This window comes from Vipera ursinii (assembly GCF_947247035.1).
Source record: "Vipera ursinii genome assembly, chromosome: 1".
NCBI classification, from domain to species: Eukaryota; Metazoa; Chordata; class Lepidosauria; order Squamata; family Viperidae; genus Vipera; species Vipera ursinii.
In genome coordinates this window covers 295123467-295143982 of record NC_139512.1, presented here as the reverse complement: position 1 = coordinate 295143982, position 20516 = coordinate 295123467, and the positions used below count along the sequence as shown (strand labels likewise).

At 38.5% G+C, this 20516-nt stretch overlaps 1 long non-coding RNA gene across 2 annotated transcripts in view; it reads left to right on the top strand.

The window, feature by feature from the left end:
* Positions 1 to 18197, top strand: part of LOC310632134 — a 33199-nt gene extending 15002 nt beyond the window's left edge. For both annotated transcript variants that reach the window (XR_014490784.1, XR_014490785.1), the window contains exons 2-3: positions 17269 to 17442; positions 18000 to 18197. This is a non-coding gene — a long non-coding RNA (uncharacterized lncRNA). The remainder of the gene's footprint in view (positions 1 to 17268; positions 17443 to 17999) is intronic.
* The last annotated feature ends 2319 nt before the right edge of the window (positions 18198 to 20516 follow it).

Genomic DNA, 20516 nt, shown 5'->3' with positions numbered 1-20516 from the left:
ATAAACTGCCAACTAAAACCATAACTTAACTGATGATCATGGAAGATTTGTTGGGGGCGAAATTAATGTGCATAAGAATAAGACTCTGATATTAGGAATTAATGACTCAAACGAGGAAAACATACTGTTCTATAAAGGACTTAATAAAAACATTAATAGGTTTCTCTTATGAGAATTTTTGTTTGATGGGAGATTGGAATGGAATGATCTCTCCACAATTCAAAATAATGTCCAAGAAAAATATTAACATCACTCAAGGCAAATGACCAAACACTTTCTTTCATTTGATGGATAATTTAAGGCTTGTGGGCATATGGTGTCAGGAAAATAGCAGCTCAAGCACACTTACTTTTGTGAAAGACATAGATCCTTTTCAAAGATAGATATGACATGAATTTTGAAGAATTTGGTTGCTAGGTTTTCTAGAATAGAGCTATTATCAAGGACTTCTTCAGATCATAATCTTGTGAATTTGATTTATAAAAATAACCAGCCAAAAAAGCCAACACAGTGCTAGGCTGCATTAACAGAAGGATAGAATCAAGATCACATGAAGTGTTAGTACCACTTTATAAAGCCTTGGTAAGGCCACATTTGGATATTGCATCCAGTTTTGGTCACCACAATATAAAAAGATGTTGTGACGCTAGAAAGAGTGCAGAGAAGAGCAACAAAGATGATTAGGGGTCTGGAGGCTAAAACATATAAAGAAGGTTGCAGGAATTGGGTATATCTAGTTTAATGAAAAGAAGGACTAGAGGTGAAATGATAGCAATGTTCCAATATCTAAGGGGCTGTCACAAAAAAGAGGGAATCAGTCTAGTCTCCAAAGTACTTGAAGGCAGGGCAAGAAGAATGGATGGAATCTAATCAAGGAGAGAATCAACCTAGAACTAAGGAGGAATTTGCTGGCAGTTAGAACAATTAATCAGTGTGACAACTTGCTTCCAGAAGTTGTGATACTCCAACACTGGGGGTTTTTAAGAAGAGGTTGGACAACCATTAGTCTGAAATTATATAGGCTTTCCTACCTGAGCATGGGATTTGACTAGAAGATCTCCAAGGTTCCTTCCACTTATGTTATTCTTTATTCTATTCTGTTAAAAGAAAATCCAAATGTTTTAGATAGGGACTAAATTAAATGTTGGTATAGGAAGAAGCAATAGTGGATCATTGTAAAAGAATTTTAAAAAATTAATTAAGTGTAAAAGAAATTTGGTTTTAAGATCAACAAACAGAAGATGAAGAAATTAACAAAAAAGATGAAAATAGATCAAACAGAATTGACCAATAACATGGGTTTTAAGATTGTGGGAAAAAGTAAAATATTTGTACATCATTATGAGAAATACAAATTCTATATTATTTCAAAATAATTACATTAAGACATGGGATTAAGGTAAAAAGAGATGTTAAGATTTAATTTAATTTAATTTAATAATTTAATTTGTATACCGCCCTTCTCCCGAAGGACTCAGGGCGGTGAACAGGGCAATACATAATAAAAAAACAGAATACAAAAATTAAAAAGTGATTAAACAATTATGCCCGTAGTAATTAATACATATTAAAAATTAAAACTAGTTATAAAAACCCAACCCCATCCCATCAGACCAGGCCAGCTTGTTCAAAAAAGAAGGTTTTAAGATCGCACCAGAAGGAGCGAAGGTCGGGGGCCATCCGGAGCTTGACCGGCAAGCGGTTCCATAGGTCTGGCGCGCCCACAGAGAACGCTCTCCCCCTGGGGGCCACCAATCGGCATTCTTTGATCGGAGGCACCCTGAGGAGGCCCTCTCTGTGGGAGCGCACTGGACGGAGGGAAGTTGACGCCGGCCGCAGGTGTTGCCGTAGGTAATCCGGACCCATGCCATGTAGGGCTTTATATAAGTCATCACTAACACCTTGAACCTCACCCGGAGAGCAACCGGTAGCCAATGCAGCTCGCGGAGCAAAGGTGTAACATGGGAGTATCGGGAAACTCCCAAGACTACTCGCGCGGCTGCATTCTGCACCAGTTGAAGTCTCCGGGTGGACCTCAAGGGCAGCCCCATGTAGAGACCATTACAGTAGTCTAGACGAGAAGTCACGAGCGCATGAGTGACTGTACGCAAGGCATCCCGGTCTAGATAGGGTCGCAACTGGCGCACCAGGCGAACCTGAGCAAAGGCCCCCCCTAGTCACAGCTCCAATATGCTCTTCCAAAGAGAGCTGTGAATCTAGAAGGACCCCCAAGTTGCGAGCCCTATCTACGGGGGGTAATAGCTCACCCCCCATGGCCAGAGATGGAATAATCAGAATTTCCTGGGATGCCGGCACGAACAGCCACTCAGTCTTGTCAGGGTTGAGTCGAAGCCTGTTCCTCCCCATCCAGACCCGGACCGCCTCCAGGCAACGGGACATCACGTCGAGGGCATCACTGGGGTGGTTTGGGGTCAAAATAAAAAGCTGGGTATCATCAGCATATTGATGATACCCAACTCCAAAACCACGAATGATCTCACCCAGCGGCTTCATGTAGATGTTGAACAGGAGAGGCGAGAGAACTGATCCCTGAGGAACTCCACAAGTGAGAGGTCTCAAGGTCGATCTCTGCCCCCCTGCCAACACCAACTGCGAACGTCCCAGGAGGTAGGAGGAGAACCACTGGAGAACTGTGCCTCCCACTCCTAACCCCCTGAGACGTCGCAGCAGGATACCATGGTCGATGGTATCAAAAGCCACTGAGAGGTCTAAAAGGACTAGGACAGAGGAGCAGCCCCTGTCCCGAGCCCGCCAGAGATCATTCACCAGTGTGACCAATGCCATCTCCATGCTGTACCTGGGCCTGAAACCCGATTGGAACGGGTCTAGATAATAACGGGTCTAGATAAGATGGGAGGAAACTACAATTGTATTGCTGAGGAAAATTGTCTGTGTTAAAATGAATGGATCTTAGAATGTTGGGAGATTTTTTTCCCCTCAGACAACACCTGTTTTGACAATATATACACCATTTAAACAGTGGCTGAAGGATGTATATAAGTTCGTGTGCAAGGGAAAGAAAACCATGAGGTAAATGTAAAGGTGCTACAGGCTGCAATGGAAAGAGAAGAGATTGGGTTTACATGATTTGAAATTTTGCAGCTTGCTGTTTGGTTTGGATGAAAGAGTGGTTGTTGCTGAGAAACAGAAGGCTTTTGGAATTAGAATGGCCTGAGATTTAGGTGGCATGAGTTTCTGTAGTAGTGATAATGTCAAGGTTAATGGGGATTTTAAAAATCATTAGGTTACATGTGCCATATTGAGAATATGGAATAAATCCAAGCTGTGCCTAAAAATACCTTTGTGGGTCTTAGCACAAGAGACATTTTAGAGAGGAGAATTAATAGGCAAACACAAGTGGCTAATGTATCATGAGATACTAGAATTTTGTCAAGGGTTATATTAAATAACCCAGTTGCAATGTATGGCAGTGAAAGTTGGTCCATAAAAAAGGCTGAGCGCCAAAGAATTGAGGCCTTTGAACTATGGTGCTGGAGAAGACTCCTGTGAGTCCCTTGGACTGCAAGGTGATCAAACCAGTCAGTCCTAGAGGAGATCAACCCTGACTGCTCTTTAGAAGGCCAGATCCTGAAGCTAAAACTCAAATACTTTGGCCACCTAATGAGAAGGAAGGACTCACTGGAGAAGAGCCTAATGCTGGGAAAGTTTGAGGGCAATAGAAGGAGGGGACGACAGAGAATGAGGTGGCTGGATGGAGTCACAGAAGCAGTTGTTGTTAGTTGCGAAGTCGTGTCCGACCCATCGCGACCCTATGGACAATGTTCCTCCAGGCCTTCCTGTCCTCTACCATCTTCTGGAGTCCATTTAAGCTCACGCCTACTGCTTCAGTGACTCCATCCAGCCACCATCCAGAAGCAGTAGGCGTGAGCTTAAATGGACTCCAGAAGATGGTAGAGGACAGGAAGGCCTGGAGGAACGTTGTCCATAGGGTCGCGATGGGTCGGACATGACTTCGCAGCTAACAACAACAATATTAAATAAAATAATGAGATGAACTGGTCACAGAGGGACATAGTTGTCAATGGTTTTCATATTTACAGCTATTAGAAAAATTTAAACTAGACAAATATTTCATGGTTTTGAACATTTTAAGACTGAATTTGACATGAAATAATGCGCAAATGATGAACCTGTAATAGCTAAAATACAAACTTCTATTGAAATATGAAATGGAAGAACCACAAGTGAAAGAATGTATGATAAAGTGGGCTAAACATTTTGATAATAATATGTAGTTGGAACAATATGAAAATATGTAGTTGACATGATTGAAATTTACACCATACTTTAAATTTAAAGAGAATTATAAAAATTCTCTTAAATAAAATATTATAAAAATGGTACATAATTTTTATAAAATTATGTCTCATTAATTTATGTCACCAAAAAAATGGTCTACAATGTATGAAGCCCCTTTATTTATGTGAACAACAAAGATATTTTATCATGTTTGGTGGACATGTAAAAAGCTAGAAAATTTTGGATTCAGAGGATTTTAAGGATTAATATACAATAAAGATAAGAGGACTTTCTTTGGGGCTGATGGACAAAGAGTTGGACGAATTTTCTTCCAGTTGAAAAAAAGTCATGGGGGTTTAATTTTGTATATGACAACTGCAGTGAGATTATAGTAGGTGCAAAAATGGAAAGATCTGGCAATACCTGAAGTGGAAGAATGGTTGGTGAAGATGATGAAACTTGCTGAGATGACCAAATTGACTTCTTTGGTTAGAGAAAAGACAATATCTTCATTCATTGCTGATTTGAAACCCGTTAAGGACTTTTTACAGGAAACTGAAGGAAATGAACATGATTTATAGCTCTGGTGATTAGACAACATAGATTATAGAAAGAAAAGAAACATGTTGTAATATAATGGGTTTTGCCCTTATGACAATCAGCAGTTAAGTAACATAAAGCCAAAATCTTAAGTAGGGTGTTTGGATAGTCTCTTTAACAGTTTCTTCTAACTGTGAAATATTGCTTGCAAAGAACAATTAAAGCATAGCTGCTGGAAATATAAAACATGCTTTAAAAACAGGGGGGGGGGGAAGAAAAGAAAAAAGTTTGTACTTTTTCTTGTAAGTTTTCCAAGGTTTTAAATTTTTAAACATGTATTTTAAAACAGATGTTCTAACATTGAAGTATATCCCATCCTGAGTCTTTCTTTGGTGGGGGAATTGAGAATCAGAATTTATTTTGCTAATCAGAAGGAAGTCCACTGGCTTCAATGAAAGTTGCTCCCATAGTGTGCTGGATTGAACAGAAGGACTTGATAGAATCCAATTTGGGAGATAACCACTTTGTGAAACCATTTCTCTTCAAGCTGGTTAATGAAAATTTAGTTGAATCACAGTTTCTCCTCAGCTATACTGCACCTGGAATACTGCATCCAGTTTTGGTCACCACGATGTAAAAAAGATGTCGAGACTCTAGAAAGGGTACAGAGAAGAGCAACAAAGATGATTAGAGGTCTGGAGGATAAAACATATAAGGAACGGCTGCTGGAATTGTCTAGTTTAATGAAGAGAAGGACGAGGTGGGACATGATGGCAGTGTTCCAATATCTCAAGGGCTGCCACAAGGAAGAGGGAGTCAAGCTATTCTCCAAAGCGCCTGAAGGCAGGAGAAGAAGCAACGGATGAAAACTAGTCAAGGAGAGAAGCAACCTGGAACTAAGGAGAAACTTCCTGACAGTTAGAACAATTAACCAGTGGAACAACCTGCCTCCAGAGGTGGTGAATGCTCCAACACTGGACATTTTTAAGAAGAGACTGGACACTCATTTGTCTGAAATGGTATAAGGTTTCCTGCCTGAGCATGGGGTTGGACTAGATGACCTCCAAGGTCCCTTCCAACTTCTTCTTCTTCTTCTTCTTCTTCTTCTTCTTCTTCTTCTTCTTCTTCTTCTTCTTCTTCTTCTTCTTCTTCTTCTTCTTCTTCTTCTTCTTCGTCTTCTTCTTCTTCTTCTTCTTCTTCTTCTTCTTCTTCTTCTTCTTATTATTATTATTATTATTATTATTATTATTATTATTATTATTATTATTATTATTATTATTATTATTATTATTATTATACTTCACAGCATCTGCCCAGCTATTTGGTTCATGCATGTCAACTGCTCAAGGCAGAAAAAATTGAAGCCATCATAGCTCACCTATTTTGTGCTTGATTTGTTCATAAAAGAGGCAAAAATCACACTGGTAAAAATTAGTTTGCTTTACTGCTGGACTTCAAATCCAAGATCCTGAGAAATTATGAATAACAATAGCACTTAGACTTATATACCTCTTCATAGTGCTTTACAGCCCTCTCTAAGTGGTATACAGAGTCAGCATATTGCCCCCAATGATCCGAGGCCTCATTTTACCGACCTCAGAAGGATGGAAGGCTGAGTCAACCTTGAGCCGGTGAGGATCAAAGGAATCAAATTCCTACTAATGTGAGCAGAGTTAGGCTGCAATATTGCATTCTAACCACTGTGCCACCATGGCTCTCATTATAGCATGGGCCTGGGGTCCATGTGAACCCACTTACTTGAAATTATATATTCTTCATATAAGAATCTTAACTTTAAGGAGTGAATAGCTGAAACTACTATCGACATGCACTGTTCAAAAAATAAAGGGAACACAAGATAAGACATCCTACTATTAAATACAGTACATTGTGTGGTTTAAGTGTTCCCTTTATTTTTTTGAGCAGTATATTTTCTGTGTGTGCTTTTGAGTCCATGTTCATTCCTGCAGTTTTCTTAGCAAGATTTTAGAATGCCTCCTTTTGAAGGCTGAGAAACAGTGACTGGCTTTGTGTCTAAGGTGGAACTAGAACTCACAGTCTCCCAGTTTCTACCCTGATGTCATCATCACTTTGCTTTCCCTATCAACCACACTATCATTATCATTATTATAAGGCAGCAGGCAGGCTTTACTGGGAGTGGGATTTACAGAGTTTACTGTGGCTGAAGTATTTGAATGATCATAATAAATTGAGATAGGGTAGTGTTAATTCTTGGCTATTTATTTTGGTGACATTGGTGTTTATGTGCAACTTTTCAATAGTTCACCTTTTTCTCAAAGCCTTTTGTTGTTCTTGATTTTTGATTATGGAAAAGGGAATTCTTTTAGTTTTATTCTGATGTTTATGTCACTATGAAGCTTGGTGGGGGGAAAAAACCTCCAAATTATCTTCCCATGGAGATACGGGTGGAATTATTTTATATCCCTAATCCCATTATCCCAACTGATCAATCAAGAGAGCATTACTGTTGTTCAAAATGCCTGCCTTATTGCAATATTATCTTAGACATTTTTAAAACGGACAGTTTGTAAAAACAATGTAATCTTTGTACCAGATCACAACTGTACAGTTAAATAAAGTATTTAGGCATCCACAGTTTGTTATGCTATGATCCGATGACTTGTTTGCATTTCCTCTTATCAGCTGAATAAATGGAGGTTAATTGTAATCACCAGTGGAGGTACAATATTCATCACAAGCCTTGGAGACAGTACAGAGGGGGCTCATCCTTGATGAGCTGCGAAGAAAAAGATGAACTGTTTTAAAGCAAATAATCATCCCTTGAGATGTGCAGACAGTCCTCAGTTGATCTCAGAGTCTAGGGATCTGCTAATACAGTTCACATAAGTAGACAGGATGCAAATGCTTTTCATGTTACATTTGTGGAAATCTGGGATTGTATTAACAAACCCTTGTATACAAGGCTTACATAGCAGGGGGTAATAGGTTTAGTGACTTCTCCATATGGATGTGGGCAGATTTGTGACAGATAATGATTACATGGGAGCAGATTTGCATCTCACGCTTTTGACAAAAGTTTATTTAATCTCTCGTTGTTGTATCTAAAACAGCTGCATTTTCAGGAGAAGCTAGATAGGTGAAGTTTTTCCTGTCCATAGGCAGTTGTTAAAAGTTAAAACCCAGCTAGAAAAAAAATCTGATAAAACTTTCTCTTGAAAAGGCAGCTGGTTTTGCTTTTTAGTAATATAGATGTTGCAAGAGCCATTAGAACTATAAAAGTGCAACAACACTCAACTTTTTTAGTATAGGTTCAGACTAGGCTAGACTAATTGTTCTCAGAATCTCCCAACTTGGTAACTTTGGAATGAGATGGTTTTGCGGACTAGGAATTCTGGAAGTTGTAGTCTAAGCATATCTGGCAGAAGGCTAGTTTAAGGAAGAAGTTCTAATTTGTAAAGGCCAGCTGTTGCCTTGTAAGATCTCTCTTTTTTAATTTATTTATCTAATTTCTATAGCCACCCATTTCACAAACAATTGACTCTTTCTTTTGTCTCTGTAACCACAGCATGAACTTTTCCTATGGGGTAATGCCATATTGTCATGACTACCCAGTTTTAAATTAGTATTTGCCTTTTTCTCCTGACACATTATGGACCTAATTATGGACCTAATCTAGCATATTTCATTCATAGAAGAGGTTGATGGGTAATGGGATAGGATATGTCTAGGACCTACTTTGGTCACTCTAGATGCTATGGGCACACCCTTCCTCTCCTGGACACTATCTTCCATGGACTGTTTGGCTTTCTTTGAAGGAGACACCAGATGTCTAGAGTCAGAGTTATCTGACTGGTACTTGTCTGCATGACTCCTTATATGCCTAGGTTTTTATATGCTTCGGGACGGGTCAATTTTACCTCAGAAAAAGAATTTTGTTCTACCAGCTGTGGTTGTTGGTTCTCTCACCAATGAAAACATTTCAGATTTTCTGCTACTTCTGCCAAAAAGAGATATTTTTTTTAAAAAAAACTTTTTAAATTGTTATTATTTTAAGGGAGAGATGGTATTTTTTTGTCTACCTATCCATAATTTTGCTGGTTCAAATTTGCTATTTCTAAAAATGGGTCCAGCATGGTAGAATAGGGCTAGAAATAGTCTAAATGTCAAGCTACAGGCAAGGTGCACTTCTTCATCTGTGACTTGGCCCCCAGACAAATGGTGAAATCTTCCATTACAAGAAATTACTTATTCTTGCCCAACTCCGTCCCACCCCAGATAAATCATCACCATGACTGGTGGCTGCTTTTCTTTTTCTTGTAGGACAACACCACTTGCCAGCCTCATTATTGCAACACAATAGGGATAAATATTTTGGGCAGTATAATTTATGCTGGCATATTTGTTTTATAACTCAAGGACTGGAACATTGTGTATGAATATGGCTATCTACCACTTTGAGAAGGAACATTGACCAGCACTGAATGACTGAATCATGTAGCTCCACTTGTTTTTCCTAGCAGGGTCCTTGATTTAAGGGAAGATAATAGTAGCAATTGTCCCAGGCAATGCATATAGGGAGTCATCTAGAGTGAGGGACAGTATTTAAAATAATGGTTTGAATACATTCCTTTTATGGAGAGGAGAGAATGGAGAGAAAAACCATGGAGAGAAAAACCATGGAGAGAAAAACCATGGAGTAATATATAGATATATAGTATGAATATATATGGACACACACACAAACAAGTACTTAAAAGTTTCAATATTTCCACATAAATATGACCTAAAAAGTGATCTGTTCTTCACCCAGGTCTTAAAACCCTATTAAACAAATGTGTCTGAAACATATACTTGTTCACTGATTCATTGAAGAAAATTATCCAAAGTCAATTATTTCTTCATGCCAAAAGTATTTGAACCTCTAGAATTGTCCATTGACAAATGTTTAAGCACCACTGTAGTATAAATTGAGAAGAAAATGGAGGCTGGAGTTAAATGAATAATTTATCCTTGGGCCTATAAGAATCCAAAACAGCTCTGCTCCTTATTTGGAAGGAATTCTCTTAGAATTCACTATAACTTTTCACAAGGAAGGTTTTACTCATGCTGCAACTAAATACAGTAACTCATGTCATATAAAGCATATAGCATTGGAAGTGGAAGTAGAAAACCCAAGAATCAAACCTCAGTCAACCATGAAGCTCCCTAAGTAGCTTCGAGCAAAAGGCATTATTCTGAGTCTGACATCTTTTATCATGGTTGTCATGATAAAAGGGACTTTTTATTTAATGTATGCCCTGCTTATATCCTTGGAAATGTGGGGTTCAATCTGCTTGATACAAATGCAATGAATGTTAGGGAAGAAATGCTCTCCCATTGTTCCATTAGCATAAAAAAGGTGGTGACTTCTTAAAAGGGACGGGGGGGGGCGGCGGCATCAGAGCCCCAGTTCCCTTTATATGGCATCAGGCACAGCAAGACTATTTGCTTCAGTAACCAGGAATTGATATTTGGAACCAAAGTAAATGCTCAAGTTGGGGGTTTTGTAAAAGGCTTAGGGCCTTTTATTCATAAGGCACCTTTCATCATGGAACTCTCCAGAGTTGTATAACGCCTGCAAGGATAAGATAGGATTCTGCAAAATATTGATCTTTGAAGTTATATAATACACAGTAGTTGGAGATGGACTGCTGACTGGGAACCAGGAGATGAAAGTGAGAGAGAAAGCCAGGTGTAGTGGTTAAAATGCTGGCCTAGAAATCAGGAGATTTGAATTCTAGTTCTGCCTTAGGCATGAAAGCTGGGCTGGGTGACCTTGGGCCGGTCACTCTTTCTCAGCCCAACTCACCCTCACTGGGTTGTTGTTATGGGGAAATAGAAGGAGGAAGGTATATTGGTGTGTTTGCTGCCTTGTATGTTTGTTGCATATGAAAAAAAATATATATAAAAAAATCTGCATACACATCCATCTGGCCAACTTCTGAAGATATTTGGAATCACAAAACCTGATTCAGCTTCAGAGGTGAGTCAGGGTGGATAGAGACAAACTCTACCCATGACAATGCTTTTGAGCATTCCATACATCTTTATTCTGTTCTTTTAACTGTACTTTTTATAAAGCACAAACCATTCTGGAAATACTTGCAAAAGAGTAATAATAGGAATTAGTTTAATTATTCAGTTAACTTCATTGGTTCATTTAAATTTTTTATATTAAAGAGCAAACATAGAACTTCTTCAGGTCTATCTCATTTCTGCTGGAAACATCTATCCCCTCTTTCAGTGTGGAATGGCACTTTGTGTTTCCTGTTTGGGACATGGGGCAAGAGCATAATATGAAGATTTCAGTGAAAAGCAATCCTTTCCTCGCCTTAGAATTTAATTTTAAAAGGGCTACTTTAATAAGTCAAACAGGAAAATAATTCTTTTATTTCCCACACTTATTTCTCCATATTACCACCATGATTCACTACACAGTGCCAAAGATGAACGAGCTTCTTAGACCCATTGAAAATAATAACTTCATACTCTCTATTTAGCCAGGCGCCCTCCACCTTTCATCTGAATTGATCAGATGCTCACAAGATTCCTTCAGGAGAAATGGTAGAATTTGCTTGAGTCAAGTCTGGAATGTATGGCAGATGGAGTAAAATGGTGAGATGCAGCTTCACAACTGCCTCTTGAATGACTTATGAGGTGGAAGGCCTAGCGCTGCTGTATTGCAGCACAGTTTTCTTCTTGTTTTTCTAAACTCTCTTTATCTGTTATTTCAAATTTTGAGTGTTGCAACCTAGTGTTCTGAGTTGACAGTGGGAGCAGGTTCAAGAAAAACCCTGCAAATAAAGTCTGGGTTTGGGGTTATTTTTCCACAGGTAAAGCTTTTCTGATGATATTCCACAGACCGACACTTCATTTCTAAGTCATAATGTAACGGTGAGCCTGTGTTTCATAAGTTGTCACAATGCTGTAAAGAGATTCCTCACCTTCATTCTCATTGCATGGCAAATTTCATGCCTGGCACCACCATCAAAAAAGGCAGCAGAAGAACTGGAGATGAGCATTTTTGTTCTGGTGTTAGGGAAAGTCTCTCTTTCATTAGAAGAGACCTGCCTTGAAACGACTGATCCATTCTGTCTATCATCCAGGGACTGATGTTCCCCTGTTCATTGAGGTTAAGAATGGGCTTCTCGGACTTGGCTTTAAGGCTGGACTTCATTCTCTCAGCTTTCCTGCTCCACCTCTCTGATGCTTTTGGCTTCCTGAGACAATTCTACAGACAGAGAACGTTGATCAGATTCAGACTGTCTACACTGCATTAGGCACTGTGTCTGGCCTGATCCTGATTTAGAGAATCATTCCATGTTACTTTTTCTTTCTACTAAGAGATTAGCATTCTGGATTTTTGCAGCATGCCAGCTGGCTCCAATATTGGTGTATTTAATGGGAAAACAAACAGTGGTGTCTGCCATGGAGAGAGAGAGAGAGAGAGAGAGAGAGAGAGAGAGAGAGAGAGAGAGAGAGAGAGAGAGAGAGAGAGAGAGAGAGAGAGAGAGAGAGAGAGAGAGAGAGAGAGAGCGCATATTTTCTTCAGGGGAGGAGGGAGGTCACATTTGAACTTGGCCCTGAATATATCTTTAAGTCTGCCAAAGACCATTTCAGCTCCGATACATATGCGTTTCTTCGGAATCTTGGGCTTTGTATCTGTGTGTGTCAGTGTGTGTGTCTGTCTCTCTCTCTCTCTCTCTCTCTCTGTGATTTAGAGCCTTTCCAAACTTATTCTTTACTTAATGGGAAGAAAGACCAGGCAACAAAGTATCCGAGACACATAGCTGCTAACAGGACATTTACCTAACATTGAGGTCCCAGGAGGAGAAACGGTGGTCAGGTTGTTTTTTTAAAAAAATAATATTTTTATTGAGTTTCAAAAATAAACATTAAAATACAAACTAAAATAAAGAGAAAGGCGGGGTGTGTGTGTGTTTGTGCAGGAGTAAGAAAACAAGTTAAAAGCGATAAATACATCAAACAAATCTTTTGCTATAGCATTGAGCTACTTGTACACCCTTTGCCACATTGTGCAAAGACAAATGCCAAATGCCTCTTTCTGTTGCTTGGGAAACTTATCTCTTACTGTACACACTGACCAGTTTTCAGGAACGATTTCCATGGGAAAAACTATTATTGGAACACAGAGTAAGGCTGTGAAGAGATCAGCCAATCTACTCTGATGGCTGGATGTAGGATCACCAACATGAGCAAATATTCTAGAGAAAATAGGATATCAGGTTTGAGGTCTACGCCTTTACAAATGATTTGTTTTGTAAGTGTCTTTTTGTTTTCATTTTTGCTGACAGCAGGATATTTCTAGAAAAGGTAGAGAACTATTAAGGAATGAAGTATACATCATTTCATAAAAGTTGGTACTAGAGATTTTAAATTATAGGGTTTTTAAAAAAATCAACATTTTTAAAAGTGTCCTTAGCTTGTATGTATGTTTGTTTGAAGATGGAATGCCGTTAATTTTACAGTAACAACAGAACTGTAGTGGAGAAAATCTATGCAAATTTCAAAGAGTAAGAAAGGATAGCCTTTTCTGAATCTGATAGAGCTGATTGTTGGGGACTGTGGTTGGGAAAAGCAGGGCTTTTTTTGTCATAGAACACTCAGAACGGAGTTCCGGCACCTTTTTTGGATAGAACCTTGTAGGGTAGGCAAGGCGGGTTGTATGACATGTGTGAGTTCCGGCACCTTTTTCTTTTACAAAAAAAGCACTGGGGAAAAGATTAACTCATCAATTATCATTCCTCACTTTCACGAATGGAAATAGCCATTAAGTCAGTCTTTTCTAATGGAGAAAACAATAATTTACACAGTGCATAAAACAGAAGCGTATTATTGCTGAAGGTCAGATAACTAAGAAGCAGTGAGTAAAATATTACAATGTCTATGGAAATTCTCAGTCATCCAGGTCATGGTTGTCCCAAAGGTGCTTTTTCAAAAGGCAACTGAACTTTGTTTTTCCTTGAAAACGTTTCACTTCTCATCTAATTATCTCATCACTTCTTGAATGAGAAGTGAAACATCTTCAAGGATAGGCCCGGGATATTTGCAGGACTGTCTGCTACCGGGGACGACTTCCCATCGCCCAGTGCGCTCACACAGAGAGGGCCTCCTCAGGGTGCCATCGGCCAGACAATGTCGGCTGTTATTTAATTCATTTTTTAATTTTTGTATTGTTGTTTTTTATTGTTGTAAGCCGCCCTGAGTCCCTCGGGAGATAGGGCGGCATATAAGTCCCAAAAATAAATAAATAAATAAATAAATAAAAACAAAGTCCAGTCGCCATTTTGAAAAAGCACTTGTGGGAAAGCTATTACAATGTTTTCATGTTTTCCAAGATGCTATGATTTCGTCTGAGGAGGCATCACTGTGGAATATGAGGGATCCCAAAGGCTTGTTAGTCAAGAAATTCATTATTCCTCCTCCTCCTCCTCCTCCTTTTCCTCCTCCCCACTTTTATTTTACATAAATAAAAACACTCTCTCCTGTCTCTTCTTCCCCTTTTTTTACTTTCCGTAATGCCTCAGTTTGCAATGGGGCAGAAATGAAAGATGCTCTAAAGCAGCAGTCCCCAACCCCCAGTCTGTGGATCAGTACCGGGCTGCGGCATGCCAGCAACCGATCCGCACAAACAAGCAAAACGCCATCCGCGGGATACAGGCAACACACAAAACCACACAACCCTCCAGTCCACGGAGAAACCTCTCTCCATTGAACTGTTCCCTGGTGCCCAAAAGGTTGGGGACCTCTGCTCTAAAGTAATCTTCTCCCTTATGTTAACTGAGTTCAGTTATAAATCAATCCATCTTGTTGCAGATTTAGTTTGGCCCACTTTCAGAGCTTAAAATTTTAACCAAGGTATCTCTGTCTCTTTCTATCATTTATAACTTGACAGAAATATTGGGGGATGTGGTTAGCATCAGTAGAGCATTTGGAGAAAGCAGCGGCAACCCTTCTTATTACAGAGGATGTTTATTTGGAAAAGGAACAAGTTAAGTCCAACCTGTTTTTCATATTGCCAGTATCAGAAGTCCAAAGTAATGATTTGTGCAGCTGATCTTAATTTGAACAACCTTCCCTCAGTTTTAAACATTTGTGCATATTGGACCCTGACTGAAATGTTAGTCCAGATGCTCAACCGGTGTCAGTGGCATTGTTTTCCCTATTAGGAAGCTAAACTGATTGATGCCAGATGAACATATGGTCTTAATTAGTCACTTGGCATCGTAACATATAAAAGAAATATCTTTCTCTTGCTAGAAGCACTTCCAATAATTGCTACAAAATAGGTAAGATTATCCCTTTTTTAAAAAAAATGGGCTAGCACCTGTTTTGTGTAAGGATATGCAAAATGTTCCATGAGCAAACATTGGTTTAATAAAGCAGACATCATCTAAACAAACTTTGTGTTCCTTGTTCTTGGAGGCCAGACTAACAATAACTGTTTATACCAAACTGATAATGGCTTTAACTGATAAAGGCCACAACCACTTGCTGTCTTCATATTGTCTTATTTGGTTTGGTTTGCCTTATAATAAGGTTTCATTGCATTTGCTACTCAGCATTGCACCCATAACTTCACTTGTAAAGAATGGTAAATTTGCTCATATCGAAATGGAACTTGCAAATACTCTTTTGTGTGTATGTATATGGGGAAACAAAATACCAAGCAAAAATACCAGAAGGAGGAATGGGACAACTTGCCACAGCCAACTCACTGCAGCCAGTTTGCCATGGCCAACTCACCACGGCCAACTCGCCACAGCCAACTCGCCATTGGACAACTCAATGTGGAACAATTTAACAAATCTAATTATTTAAAATAAATAAATATTTTAATTTTTGTTGATCACATTTCATTCTGTCCTTGCTTTTGCATCCTTTCTTTAATGATTCTATTCTACCATTGCTTTGTTATTAGTGTAACTTTTGTCCAGCAATGAGTTGTCCTGTAGTGAGTTGGCTATGGCAAGTTGTCCTGCAGCAAGTTGGACATGGCGAGTTGGACATGATGAGTTGGACATGGTGAATTGTCATAGACCCACCAGAAGGGAAGTTTTTGTTTCTTTGTGATTTCCTCAGCCATATCTATGTCACCATTGCACACCATCGCTGGAACTGATCTACTTAATGGAGCCAGTTAAATATTTCTAAAGTTATTTCTCTAACTGTAAGCTAATAAATACATTAAAGATACTATAAGGATGCTAGGTGGGAAACGTCATAAAAATGAGGCTTCTATTACAATTCATGCTTAGGAAAACAGCTTTTGATTCTGAAAAAAAAACCCAACCTGCCACCATCTTCTTCTCCAGAACTTTGTAAAGGACTAAGACATGAAGAAGAGCAGAGGCTTAGGTCATATAAATCCCTGCCCTTCCCCTGCACCGACTTCCTGTCAAAGTTGATTGTTTAAATAAGCAAGGGTGAAGTCCTAAAGTCTGAGTTGAAGAGAACATCCTTGGAACTGTAGTTACACATCATGATCCAAAATGTATAAGATTTATCTCTGTGTCATTGATGGAATTCCTGTAATAATAATAAAAAAGCAATAACAAAGGAAGCTATGCTGTCCATAACAAGGACTTCCACATCCATGCTGCAACTTTTGAGGCTAACATTTTAATGACACTCCACATAGGAAGGCAACAAGTTACCAATTTTCAAATAAAATGTATTTTAATAAACATTGATTTCTATCTAGAAATCTGATGTGAAAAACTAGTGTGTATTGATTTATTTTTTAAATAACCTTGAAGGATAAAAGAGAAAGAGGATTGCTAGCCTTGTATTGTGTCTTTCATTTGCCGAGATTTCTTGATAGGGGAATTGTAGTTTCTTGGCTTTACATTTCCAACCATAAAAGCTCACGCTAAAAATATGAAGATGCTTCTTTTGATCTGTAACATGCGGTGTGCAGTCTTGTTGGTGCTGTGCAACTGTGCAATTGCAGCCAGCTTTTGCTTGGATGATTTACAACATTCATATATACAAACAAAATCCAGAGTAGGGCAGTGATGCTACGTGACTGGGGAAACATCACCAGACTTTTCTCTCTTACTCAGAAATTAAAAATAGAAATCTCATTTGTGGAATGACTTTTATATATGATGAAAAAAGAATTGCTGAGCGGACAGGATCAAAGAAAAAGTGTATGGCCTTGTCATGTGAAAACTGTACTTACTTGAAGTCACAAAGGAGTTTGCCATGGTGCTTTTAGAGTTGAGGAATTCTGAGTCAAGATGTCCTTGGGTGGGGGGATACTCATACTGGGTCCTCAGTTTCTTTAACCCCATTCCTTCAATTTCCACCCCAAACTTCTTCCCTTTCTCTCCTTTACCCTCCTCCCTCCCCCAAATCACCTTGAAGTAAAGCACAGGTCTTTCTCTTTCTATTTCTCCAAAGGGTCCCAATTGGATTTGGAAAGATGAGACAAGTATGGTACTAAGTTTAAGAATACTTCTCAGACGTGCAACCAGGATCAACTCTACTGTTGAGCTGCTTGTGACTGAGGAATTGAGGATCCTGTGCAGGAAAAAAGATCCCTATTTCAAGAATCTAATCCCACACCATTGCCTGGTGAGTCAGTTGTCAGCTGGACAAGTGACTTGACCTATGCAAGTATTTTGATTGATCAACGCTTCAGTGCCCTTTGGACGTTCACTTTCATAATATTAATGCTGAATAAACTCTCTGCCTCTTGTTGCCAACATACATTTTAATTCAAACAGAAAGCTATTACAAATTAACAATAACCAATTCTTTTTTTAAAAAAATATTTTACTGAACACTTAAAACCATATAAACTGAAAAGGGAAAATAGATAAGAAGAAAAGGATAAAAGTGGAATCAGATGAATTGCAAACATGGGATTTATAAATACTATAACAGTTATAGTTTTTAATGTTTCATTAAGTGATTATAGACAGCTAAGTATACCATCTTTTTTAAACACTTGAAAATTGCCAAATCTATTGTCTCCAATCTTCCAATCTATTTAAAACTTACTTAAATCATTTTTTTTTTAATTTTGCCAATTGTATATGATCTCTCTCTCTCTCTCTCTCTCTCTCATTTTTATGCAAGCCAATGCAACAATGGAACAGTAAAGCTGCCTTTTATTTTTCTTTTACCAGACCATCAATGAAATGCGGTATTGTAAATCTTCTCCTGCATCAATGGAGTGGTGAAAATGAAGTACATAATGAAGTCCAATGTCTAACACAGCTAACATGAAACCAGTAATGCTTGACTATCCAGTAGTCTGATCCAAAGAACTAGCCACTGTTGATTACAATGTAGTGTGTTCTCTTGTTAAAATGTTGTGTGTTTTAATAAAGTTTCATATGAATTTTATGTAGTCCAGGAGGATGTTTTTTCAGGTGGTGATTTGGTGGTTGATATCTTTTAAAGCCCAATATCCATTTGATATATTATTAAGCTTTTTCTTCCATGCTTTGATACAACCAACAGATAAAATAATGCCTGAATGAATTTATTTCATCTACACAAACTCCTCAGAGAAATCAGCTTGGTTTGCTCATAATTTAAACAATGTCAAAGCATATACAGTTCTGTAATTTAAAAGAAGCAGTTTTAATGGTAACCAAGGATTGTTTCTTGAATCTTAGCACCAAGCCTGCATGTAGGTCAAATTCAGAGTCATTGACAGTGTTTGCAAAAGGGAGACTTGTTCCTGAGCTCCAAATAGGACAACTTGACTTTTTAAAAAGTCAGATCACATTTCCAAAGTGCTACAAAGAGCACCTGTCTAAACTATGTGGAGCTGGCAAGTATAGGATATGATTTGGGCATTGGCCCATTTAATATTAGGGGTGGGGATTGCTTTTGGATAAAGTAGCTATGACAATTATTACAACCATCAATTAAAATAATTCCCTTTGATGTCATTCCTTTAACCGTCTGTTTATACATCCAATCACAGAAACATAACCTTTCTATTTGCACAGAAAAGCTATGATAATAAATGTTGCTAGCTTGAGAAGATTTGGCAGCAACTTTACTGTGCAATTAATCACAATAACTTATCATAGTCAGAAAGCATAAAGGAACTAATATGATTGCCCTTTTGTATTGTATGAATTTGGGAATAAATAGGAATTAAGAAAAGATTTTGATACAAATGGATCAGAACCTTACATGAGCTGCTTATCACTATCCTGACATCTGGAGACTGTCGTGGAATTTTTTTTTATACAAGTGCTTTTCTCTGGAATTGGCAGTACTATATCCACTCATGCACAGTTTTTGGATACTTCATATGATGTCCAACTCTGATGCTTTCATGGAGAGCAGGGGGAGAGATTGTTGAGGTCCCAAACCCCCAGTTATGACTAGAAGTGGTATGACAGGAGGCAGTAAGATGGCAAATGCACATGGGTGATCAGCAATTAGGTGCAAGTCTTCACTTCTAGCCCCATCCCTTGGGCTAGGAAGAAGATTGCTAAATTGTGCCTCAGACTCCTATTGTTAAATACCAAGTTCATATGCAATATTCACCCACAATTTCTGATGGGTGAAAGCTGCTTTAGCATTACAGTATTTGTATAGAATAGTCTTTGACTTAAGATCATAATGGAACTTATCCTTTATGGTCATGTCATGATGGTTGTAAAGCTATAAGCCACATGACTGACCCAATTTTACATTTTTTTCCAGCGGTTGTTAAACAAACAGCATGGTTGCTAAATGAATCAATTATTCACTGTCAGCCAGTTTTGCCAAAAACTGGAAGTGAATGCCAGTTTTTGGCAAAACATTATTAAATGTCATCATATGATCATGAGCCAATGCAAATGGCTGTAAATGTGGTCTGGTTGCCAAGCAGTCAAATTGCAATCAAATGACAGGGGAGAATCCAGACTTTGGAACCAATGGAACTTTGGAACTGGGTTGTAACTAGGGAGAAGTCAGTATATAAGGCAACATTGCAAGCCAATTACAGTATTTAAGAAATGAACCTCTAAAATTTACACAAACTAAAACTAAAGGCAGCAAATACAATTCTTTAAAATGCATGAGAGAAATTACAACCAAGGTTGCTGCAAAAGTTGTCACCTAATCTAGGGTCCAAAATTTCTTGATGTTCTATTCTAGCAATAAGTTTGATAGAAAAGAAATTGCTTTTAGATTTATTTTCCAAAGGAAAACAAAATTTCAGTGAAATTCTGGAAGCAGTTAGATCTAAGGCAGAGGCCCCCTGGTCGTAAGTAAAAGATTAGTTACAGAATATAGATCTGGAGATCTGAGGATTTATTGTTATTTATTGTTATGCCACTAAAATCAGACTCTCTCCTCACCAATTCTATGACTATAGGATCAACCTCATTCCACAAAAACATCAGCTCCAGTGTCTAATTGGCTTAGAAAACCAAGGAGTATACGAAATCCCATGTACCACCTGCCCCACCACATACATCGGACAGACCAACAGAAGAATAAGTGCACGCATTGAAGAGCACAAAAACTCACTCAGAAAGGGAGAACAAACTTCATCCCTGGTCCAACACTTTGAAGCCACGGGACATGAAATTGATTTTAAAAAAACCAAAACTATCGCCAAAATTGTACATTTTAACAACAGAATAATCAGAGAAGCCATTGAGATAGAAAAACGCCCCCACAGCATAAAC